We start from the raw sequence: 10,881 nt of genomic DNA on the forward strand, positions 1-10,881 counted from the left end.
CCAGCGCGCTCAAAAAAAAAAAAAAAAAAAAAGACAAAGATAGTACAAAAAAACTACAGACCAAAATCTGCAACAAATTTGTTGGCACATCAAATCCAACAACACTAAAGATGAATAATACAGGGGCTGGGGCTGTAGCTCAGTAGTAAAGTTTTTGCCTCTTAGTGTGAGGCACTGGGTTTGATCCTCAGCACCACATAAAAATAAATAAAGATACTGTGTATTCATCTACAACTAAATAAATATTTTTTAAAAAAGAATAATACATATGTGTGAAGCAGAATTTAAACCTGAAATGCAAAGCTGGTTCAACACTTCAAAATCAATCAATTTAAACACCATATTAACAATCTAAAAAGCAAAAGCACAAATTTATATCAATAGATGCAAAAAGAAACATTTGATAAAATTCAAGATCCTTTCATGATTAAAAACTAGAAAACTCTGAATACAAGGGAACTTCTTCAATTGATAAGGAATGTTTACAAAATCATACACCTAAAATCATACTTTATGGTAAAATACTTCTAAGATCAGGAACAAAGTAAAGAAGATATCTGTTCTAACCACTCCAATTTAATATTACCTCAAAATTCTGACCATTGCAATAAGGCAAGAAAAATAAAAAACAGCATTGTCTACATAGAAAAATGCTAAAGGATCAACAACAGCAATAGAAAAAGTTTAGCAAGGATACAAGGTCAGCACACAAAAATGAATCATATTTATATAGTAGCAGCGAATAATTAGAAACCAATTGAAAACAATTGCTATAAAAAGTCATAGAATACCAGTTTTGTTGTGTGCAAATCTTAAAAGTGTCTTTAAAATTGTTTTACTTTACATACTTGCTAGCGCTTACTACATTCTGGCCAATTTGGGGCTTTGTCATTCTTTTCCATATATCAACCCGTTAAAAATCAAAATATGAAGGGCTGGGGTTGTGGCACAGTGGCAGAGGGCTTGCCTCACACGTGTGAGGCAATGGGTTCAATACTCAGTACTACATGAAAATGAAAAGGCAAAATAAGAAAAATAAAAAGATATTGTGTCCATGCATAACTAAAATATTTTTTAAAAATCAAAGTATGAGCCAAGTCTGGTAATGCATGCCTGTAATTCCAGCAACACAGGAGGCTTGAGGCAGGAGGATTACAAGTTTGAGTCTAGCTTCGTCAACTTAGTGAGACCCTGTCTCAAAATTTTAAAAATTTTTTTAAAAAAGAGGTGAGGCTGTAGCTCAGTGGTAAAGTACTCCTAGACTCCCTCTCCAGTCCTCAGGGGATAAAAGTTTGAACATGACAACTTAGACCTTCACTGGGAAACAGGCATGGTTGGGGCCATGCAGGGCCAGAAAGAGGTGAGAACTGTCTTGAGACAGGGCTCCAAATGAATAAAAAGGCTAGGGATGTGGCTCAGGGGCTAAGTGCCCCTGGGTTCAATCCCTGGTAACCAAAATATTTTTAAATAAATATCTTCTGCCAGTGTTTAACTTCACATGACAGGAGGGGAACAGAATTTCAAAACAACAAAAATGAAAAAAAGTATATTTTCATACATACAAAATTGTGTGTGTGTGTGTGTGTGTGTGTGCACCAATCCCTCAAACTAAAATGTTCACTCATAGATACAGAAAGTAGATCAGTAATTGCCAGGGGCTGGGTAAAAGGTGAAAGTTTTGTTGAATTTCTAGTTAAAGTTAGAAGTTAACAGTTGTCATTTTATTTGTTTGTTTGTTTTGTTTTTTTAAGATGTTGATGGATCTTTATTTTATTCATTTATTTATATGTGGTACTGAGAATTGAACCCAGTGCCTCGCACATGCTAGGCAAGCACTCTACCACTGAGCCACAACCCCAGACCCCAGAAGTTAATAGTTTTGCAAGATGGAAGGAGTTTTTTGTTTTTGTTGTTGTTGTTTTGTGTTATATATATATATATATATATATATATATATATATATATATATATATATATATATATTAGTTGTAGTTGGACACAATACTTTTATTTATTTATTTTTTATGTGATGCTGAGGATCGAACTCAGGGCTTTGAAATTGCTAGATGAGTGCTCTACCGCTGAGTCACAACCCTAGCCCCATTGTGTTTTGTTTTTTAAGGATGGAAGGAGTTCTAGAGATAGAGGGTAAATGATGTTTGTGCATTTACATTGCACAGCATGCTGCTGAACTGTAAACAAAAAGTTTAAGGTGGTAAATTTTGTTTATTTTACTGCAATTTTTAAAATTATGTGGAATATTTTTAAAAATACAATAAATATTAACACTTCAATGTTGTATTTCCTCTACCCCATTTCTCTGCCTTCTCCCATATATGAGGATAACTGATAAACTAAATTCTTACTGATATTTCATTGCTTGATTTAAAAAAATATACATTTGGGATCCTCAAACAACTTATTGTTTAGTTTTACTTGTTTATATATAGCATTTATAATGGAATTTTGTACAGCTTCCCTTTTTCATTGAAAATAACATTTCTAAAAATCATCCATGTCATTGCCTGTGTCTTTAGTTCTCTTCTTTGCACTGTTACATAGTATTCCATTGTGTGATTATATCACAATTTATTCATTTTTCTTCAACAGATTTGAGTTGCTTCCAGTGGTTGTGGAGGATGAGTGAGTATAAACTATGAGTATTCTTGTATATATAGCTTGGCATAGCTTTAAGTGGAACAGCTGGATCCTAGGCTATATGAATGTTTTTTAACTTCACAAATAGGTGAAGACCTATAATCCCAGTGACTCAGGACCAAGGCAAGGGGGTTGCAAGTTTGAGGCCAGCCTTAATAAATTAGTGAGACACTGTCTCAAAAAAAGAAAGAAAGAAAAAGGGTTGGGAATGTAGTTCAGTGACAAAGTATCAGTGTGTTTAATACCCAATACTAGAAGGAGAAGGAAGGAAGGAAGAAAGAAAAAGAAAATTAAGTCTAGTATTTAAAGTGGTTAAATTAATGCGTACTCCTCCAGCAGTATTTAGATCTTTATGAGCACACCGTATTTTCAGTTATCATTTTGGAGAGTCGGGTAGGCATAAAAGGATATTGCATGTTTCTTTGTTTTTTTTTTGTTGTTGTTGTTGTTGTTGTTGTTTTGCTTTTTGGAGACTGAGTTTCTCCATGTAGCCCGAGTTGGACTTGAACTCAAACTCAAGTGATTCTCTCACCTCAGCCTCCTGAGTAGCTGGAACTATAGGCACATAGCCCTAGCTGGTTTTCATTGTTCTTTTAATTTGGATTTTCCTGATTATTACTTTACAGTAGTGGTAGATTAACAGTTGTTGTTATTCTTTTTTTTTTTTTTTTTTTTTTGCCACTTTTTTTAGCCATGTGTTCTTTGTGAAATTTCTGTGCCTTTGCCTACTGTGATGGTTTGGATATGATTTGAAGTGTACCTCAAAATGTATTGGAAGCTTAGACCTTAGCGAGGTGATAGTGAAGGTTAGATATTGTGGACTTTAAAGGTGGAGCGTAGTGGGAGGTTCTTAGGTCACTGAGGATACTGCCCTTGGAAGGAATTAAGGCAGTTCTCATGGAACCCCTTGGGTAGTTCTCCTGAAAGTATTATTACCAATGGAGCAAGACTGGTGGTCCCTCTCCCTCTCTGGCTTCCTGTTTCAAGATGTGATCTCTTGGGCTGGGGTTGTGGCTCAATGGCAGAGCACTTGCCTAGCATGTGTGAAGCACTGGGTTCGATTCTCAGCACACGTATCAATATATAAATAAAAATCCATTGATAAATAAAAAAATACTTAAAAAAAAAAAGATGTGATCTCTTCCTTTCACATATACTCCTGCCATTATGACACCGTTCACCATTACGTCATCACTCGAGGTTAAACGTTCCCCTGTTAACCTATGCTACCTGATCTTGGTCTTTGAAACTCCACATTGTTACCTAAATAAGTATACCTAAATAAGTGCCTTTGAAAATAAAGTTTAATTTGGATTTTTCCTTTTTTTTGGTTTTGTTTTTGTGGTGCTGGGGCTTGAACCCAGGGCCTTGTGCATGTGAGGCAAGAACTCTACCAACTGAGCCCTATAGGGATTCTTTATATACCCTGAATACTGACATTCTTTTTTTCAGTTGTTTTCTAAATATCTTTTGCCAGCCAGTGATGGTGGCAGAAACCTGTAATCCCAGCAGCTCAGCATGCTCAGGCAGGAGGATGGCAAGTACAAAACCATACTCAGCAAACTAGCAAGACCCTAAGCAACTTAGACCCTGTCTCAAAATAAAAAATAAGGTCTGGTAGAGAGATGTGATGGGAGGGGAGGGGAGGGAAAGGGGGTATAGGAAGGGCAGCAGAATAAAATAGACATTATTATTGCTGTATGTATATAGGTGACTGTATGAACAATGTGATTCTGCAACCTGTACAATCAGAAAAATGAGAAATTATATCCCATTTGATTCAAATGTATGAATTGGCAAGATTATTGTACTGTCATGTGTAACTAATAAAAAAAATTTAAAAAAATAAGGTCTGGGATTGTGGCTTAGTGGTAGAGCACTTGCCTAGCATATTTTAGGCACTGGGTTTGATCCCCAGCACCACATAATAAATAAATTAATTAATTAAAGGTATTGTACCCATCTACAACTAAAAACAAAAACTAAAAAATGAATAAAAAGGGCTGGGGATGTGGCTCAGGGGCTAAGTGCCTCTGGGTTCAATCCCTGGTACCTAAAATATTTTTAAATAAATAAATATCTTTTGCCAGTTTATGGCCTGTCTTCTTATTCACAGTGATACATCTTTGAACAGACTTTTTAATTTTAATATGTGTTGAAAGATATTGGTCTTATTTTTAATAATGAATGACTTTGGAGTCTTATTTAAAATACCCCAATCCGAAGTTTAAAAAAAAAGTTTAGTTTCTTCTAAATATTTTATTTAGTTATTTATTTAGTGGTGCTGGGGATAAAGCCTGGGACTTCCGGATTGCTTAGGAAAGTGCTGTACCACTGAACTATACCCCAGCCCTATTATTAATTTTTTTGTATATGGTGTTGGGGATCAAAAGAAGAGCTTCACACATCCTAGTAAGTGCTCCACCACTAAGCTATATCCCCAGATTCTTCTAAATATTTTAAACTTTGTCTGAATATATAATTTGGAATTAATTTTTATGTAGTATGAAAAGTGATAATCCAATTTTCTTCTTTTATTCTCTGTCCCATAATTTCTAATGTTACCATCATTGAAAGTCAAGTTTCTATAATATGTGAGTCTGTTTTGGGGCCCTGTATATTATTCCATTCTAAATTTGCCTATTTCTAAACTAATCTAACATTATATTTTTTTTAATATCTATTTTTTTAGTTGTAGTTGGACACAATATCTTTATTTTATTTATGTGGTGCTGGGGACCGAACCCAGGGCCTCACACATGCTAGGCGAGCACTCTACCACTGATCCACAACCCAGCCCCAATCTAACATTATCTTAAATATTGCCTTTTTTTTTTAAGAAAGTTTGCTGTTAAAAATTTCATTTCCTAGGGCTAGGAATATAGCTCAGTTGGTAGAGTGCTTTGCTTACCTCACATGCATAAGACCTTGACTTCAATCCCCAGCACCACAAAAAAAAAAAAAAAAAAAAAAAAAAGAAGAAAGAAAAAGAAAAAAATTCATTTCCTATTTGTTTTAGATTGTCTTAAGTTGTTTTGCACCTTTGCGCTTTCTCTCTCTCTCTCTCTCTCTCTCTCTCTCTCTCTCTCTCTCACACACACACACACACACACACACTAGAAACAAGTCTTTTTTAAAAAAATTCATCTATTGAGATTTTTATTGGATTGCATTAAATCTATGAATCAATTTAAGGAGAATCAATATCTTCAAGATATTGAGTCTTCCTATTCATGAACATGGAATATATCTGCATTTATTTACGTCTTCAGTAAAATTTTATACTTTCCCCATATAGGTCTTATATATCTTGTGTAAGATTTATTATTAGCCATCTTATGTGTTTGTTGTTATTGTGAATTATTACTCTTTTTCATATTGTTAATTTGATAGAGAAAAAAATATACCACTCCTTTAATTAATCATTTGCCTTTCTTCTCATGAACTGCTGGTCATAATGGTTTCCCTATTTTTCTAATGTGATGTGTGATAGAAATCCTGGTTGCCTGTCCAATATCCATTCTTTCTTCTTTCTTTTTTTTTTAATGTTTACTTATTTTTTAATGTTAGATGGACACAATATCTTTATTTTATTTTTATGTGGTGCTGAGAATCGAACAGAGTGCCTCATGCATGCTAGGTGAACATTGTACCACTGAGCCACAACTCCAGCCCTCTTCTTTCTTATTAATATAACTAATTTTATTGTAGTTTATCTAAAGAGAAAGTGACTCTAGCTCATGAGTAAATCCTGATTGGTCTATAACAATCCTGTTAATGCTCCACTCTCTATATATCTCTATCTCTATCTCTATCTCTATCTCTATCTCTATCTCTATCTCTCTATGTCTCTATCTCTCCCCCTCTCTCTCTAGTTGATTTGTGAAATCTATTTATATATTAAGGATACCAATCCTGTGGCTGCCATTTGTGTTGCAATATTAATACTTTTAGAAACTTTGTCCCAACTCTCACAGGTTGCTGTGGGGGTGTTTGAAGTACCTTTCAGTATGATAATTTGGGAAAACATAGTGAAAGAGTTTAAATGTTCATTCATACCTTTAGAACTATCATGTCCATGCTTGGAAATTTATTTTAAATTAATTTATTTTAAGAAAATAATCAAAAATCCACAAAAAAATCCACAATATTATTTCTCACTGTCATTTATAACACAAAAGTTAGTAAACCAAATTATTAAAAATTAAGAAGATTGGTTAAGAACATTAGAATATGGCCATATAATAGAATAGCATATTTTAAAATAACAACATGGGAAATGCTTAATGATAAGAATTGTTGATATCAGATTTTTAAATTTAAAAGACAGTATATAACCACTCTTGAAAATAGTTTGGCCATTTATTTCAAAACCCAAAACAAACTTATAATATGACCCAACATTGGCACCTTTGTCATTTATCCCACAGAAGGAATGTCCATATGGAACTTGCACATGAACATTCGCAGCAGCTGTATTCATAATAATAAAGACTGGAAACTACCCAAATGTCCTCCAATTGGTAAATATTTAAACAAACATCCATACCATGGAACACTACTCAGCAATAAAAAGGAATAGACTATTAATATATACAACAACTTAGGTGAACCTCAAGGAAATTATGCTGGATTAAAAAACTAATTTCAAAAGTATACATGCTTGCAGAGACAAACCCACATAAATACAGTTACCTCTTAGTAGACAAAGGCACCAAAAATATTTGCTAGAGAAAAAATAGCCTACTCAATAAATGGTGCTGGGGAAATTGGAAATCCACATGTAACAAAATAAAATTTAAACCCTGTCTCTCACTCTGCATGAAACTCAAAGTGGATCAAAGTCTTAGGCACTAGATCAGAGACTCTGCACCTAATAGAAGAAAAAATAGGCCCAAATCTTTACCATGTTGGCTTGGGATCTGACTTCCTTAACAAGACTTCTAAAGCACAAGTGAAATCAAGAATCAATAAATGGGATGGATTCAAACTAAAAAGCTTCTTTTCAGCAAAGAAACAATCAAGAATGTGAAGAGAGAACCTACAGAATGGGAGAAAATCTTTACCACATGCCCCTGAGATAGAGCATTAATCTCCATGATATATAAAGAACTCAAAAAACTCAACACTAAAACAACAAGGAACCCAATCAATAAATGGGCTAAGGAACTGAACAGACACTTGAGAGAAGAAGAAATACAATCGATTCAACAAATATATGAAAAAATGTTCAATGTCTTTAGCAATTAGAGAAATGCAAATCAAAACTAAGATTTCATCTCACCCCAGTCAGAATGGCATTAACAAGAATACAAACAATAAATGTTGGCAAGGATGTTGGGGAAAAGGTATACTCATACATTGCTGGTGGGAATGTAGATAGGTGCAACCATTATGGAAAGTGGTATGGAGATACCTCAGGAAACTTGGAATGGAACCACCATTTGACCCAGCTATCCCACATCTCAGTTTATACTCAAAGGACTTAAAATCAGCATATTACAGTGATGCAGCCACATCAATGTTTATAGCAGCTCAATTCATAATAACTAAACTATGGAACCAACTTAAGTGCCCTTCAACAGGTGAATGGATAAAAAAGTAAGATATATATACATAAATATCTTACATATATATGATGGAATATTACTCAGCCTTAAAGAAGAATGAAATTATGGCATCTGTGGTAAATAAATGGAGCTAGAGAATATCATGCTAAGCAAAATAAGCCAATCTCCAAAAAACAAAGGCCAAATGTTTTCTCTGATTTGTGGATGCTAATTCACAACAAGTAGGGGAGACTAGGGAATAGAGTTACTTTAGGTAGAAAGGAGGGGAGGGGGTATGTGGGTAGGAAAAATAGTAGAATGAATTAGACATTATTACCCTAGGTACATATATAACTATATGACCGATGGGATTCTACATCATATACAACCAGAAGAATGAGAAATTGTATTCCATTATACCATGATGTATCAAAAATGCATTCTACTGTCATGTATACTAGTTAAAACAAATTTTGTAAAAAAATAGAAAAAAGTATACATGTTGCATAATTCTCCACTTATGTAACATTTATGAAATAACATAATTATAGAGATTAGTGGTTGCCAGGAGTTGGGGATGGGGGTTAAGGAGATGGGTGTGGCTGTAAAGGAATAACACAAAGGGGTCTTGTGATAGTGTGGTTGAATTTCTTGTTTGTGGTGGTGGTTATGCAAGGCTACCCATGATTGCATAGAGTTACACACACACACAACACATATAACTGGTGAAATCTGAATAAGCTCTATCAATTGTACCGATGTCAGTTTCTTAGTTTTGATGTTGTACCATTGTTGTATAAGATGTTACCATTGGTGGCAGGGGGAAGCTTTAAGAGAGAGAATCGTAGCGTCATGTGAACCTACAATTATTTCATAACAAATGATTAAACAAAACCTATTTTTCATTGCAGTGCTGGAGATTAAAATCAGGGCCTCATACATGCTAGGCAGGCATTCTCCCACTGAGCTACAGCCCCAGAGCCTACAGAAACTTTTAAAAACAAAGTTTATAAAATAAAAACACAAACTTAAAAGAAAATTATAAAGTATTACATTTGGGGTAGTCAATTTTTAATAACTTTACCTATAACTGTTAAATGATTTAATGCTAAAATAGATTTTTTAAATGTATTTTTTTATTTGTTGATGGACCTTTATTTTATTCATTTATTTATGTGTGGTGCTGAGAATTTAACCCAGTGCCTCACACATGCCAGGTAAGTGCACTACCACTGAGCCACAACCCCAGCCCCCTAAAATAGATTTTTTAGAGAAACCATTTAAAGTCTGCAATCTTTTTAAAAAGCAGGATGCAGCTGGGGGCCGTGGTGAACATTTGTAACCCAAGCAGCTGGGGAGGCTGAAGCAGGGGGATTGTGAGTTCAAAGCTAGCTTCAGCAAGTTGGCAAAGCCCTAACTAACTTTTATTTAGAGACAGGGAGACCCTGTCTCTAAATAAAAGAGACCGGGAGGGCTGGGGTTTAATCTTCAGCACCACATTGTAAAACACATACACACAAATAAATAAAATAAAGGTATTGTGTCCTTCTACAACTAAAAAAAAAAATTTTAAAGGGCTGGGGATATGGTTCAGTGGTTAGGTACCACTGGGTTCAATCTGTGGTACCAAAAAAAAAAAAAAAAAAAAAAATCAGGATGCAAAAGTAGTATATATGGTGGGACCGTAACTTCATATACACAAACATATATACATGCATGCATATGTACACACATGCAGGCACACACATATATTTACATGTACTTACATATAAGAGTGTATGTTCCTATATGTACATATCTGGGCCTGTGCGTTATTTTATATCACGACCTATACTAAGTTATTAACAATGACTATCTCTGTGTAGTATGATTATTGATTTATCAAAGGCCCCCAGGTCTCCCCCAAAACCACTCTCCCTCTTTTCCATAGTCACAGAATTTTAGTTGGGCAAATAGCCACTTAGAATAAGGACTGCATTTCCCAGTATCCTTAGCAGGTAGATCTGGCCATGTAACTAGGTTTTTCCAGTAGGATCCTGTGGAAAGGTGCTGCTCCTTCTGAGAATCTTCCCTGGGAGAGAGCTGGGAGGTGGAGACCTCCGCCTTTCTTGCCCGTTCTCTTCCTTGCTGCATTCCTGCTCTGCCAGCTGAGTTGACGCAGGCCGTGCTGTGGGGATGGCAGAGCAGTAAGCTGGCAGGAGCGTGGGCACCCAGAGGTCTCTGAGGAGTAGAGTTCCCATACCAGCCTGGACTGTTTGCCTTTTGGACTTCATGTAGCTGAGAGAGCAAAGTAAACTTCAGCCTTGTTAAAGCCATAGCTATTTAGGGGTTTCTGTCACTTGCAAACACCCCCAACCCTAACAAATTCGAGTGATTTTCATTTTTTATTTGTGTACTGTTCTGCATTTTTCAAAACATCTGCAATAAATGTATCCCATTTATAATCAGAAATAAAAGTTATTTGTAAGAAAAAAGAAAAAGAAGCAATCCATCAGGCTCATTCTCTCAACCAGGGATCCTTCCAGATTTTCCCCAATGGTCCTAATTTCAAACATTCTGGATCACTGTCTTGTCAAGTAGGTTTCCTGAACTTAATTTGGAGGTAAATGATTATGAAGATAATTTTCAACAGGAGGGAGGGAGGCTGATCAAAATATTTGTCTCTTTCTCCTGT

The sequence above is a fragment of the Callospermophilus lateralis genome, chromosome 3 (assembly GCF_048772815.1).
Source record: "Callospermophilus lateralis isolate mCalLat2 chromosome 3, mCalLat2.hap1, whole genome shotgun sequence".
Lineage (NCBI taxonomy): Eukaryota > Metazoa > Chordata > Mammalia > Rodentia > Sciuridae > Callospermophilus > Callospermophilus lateralis.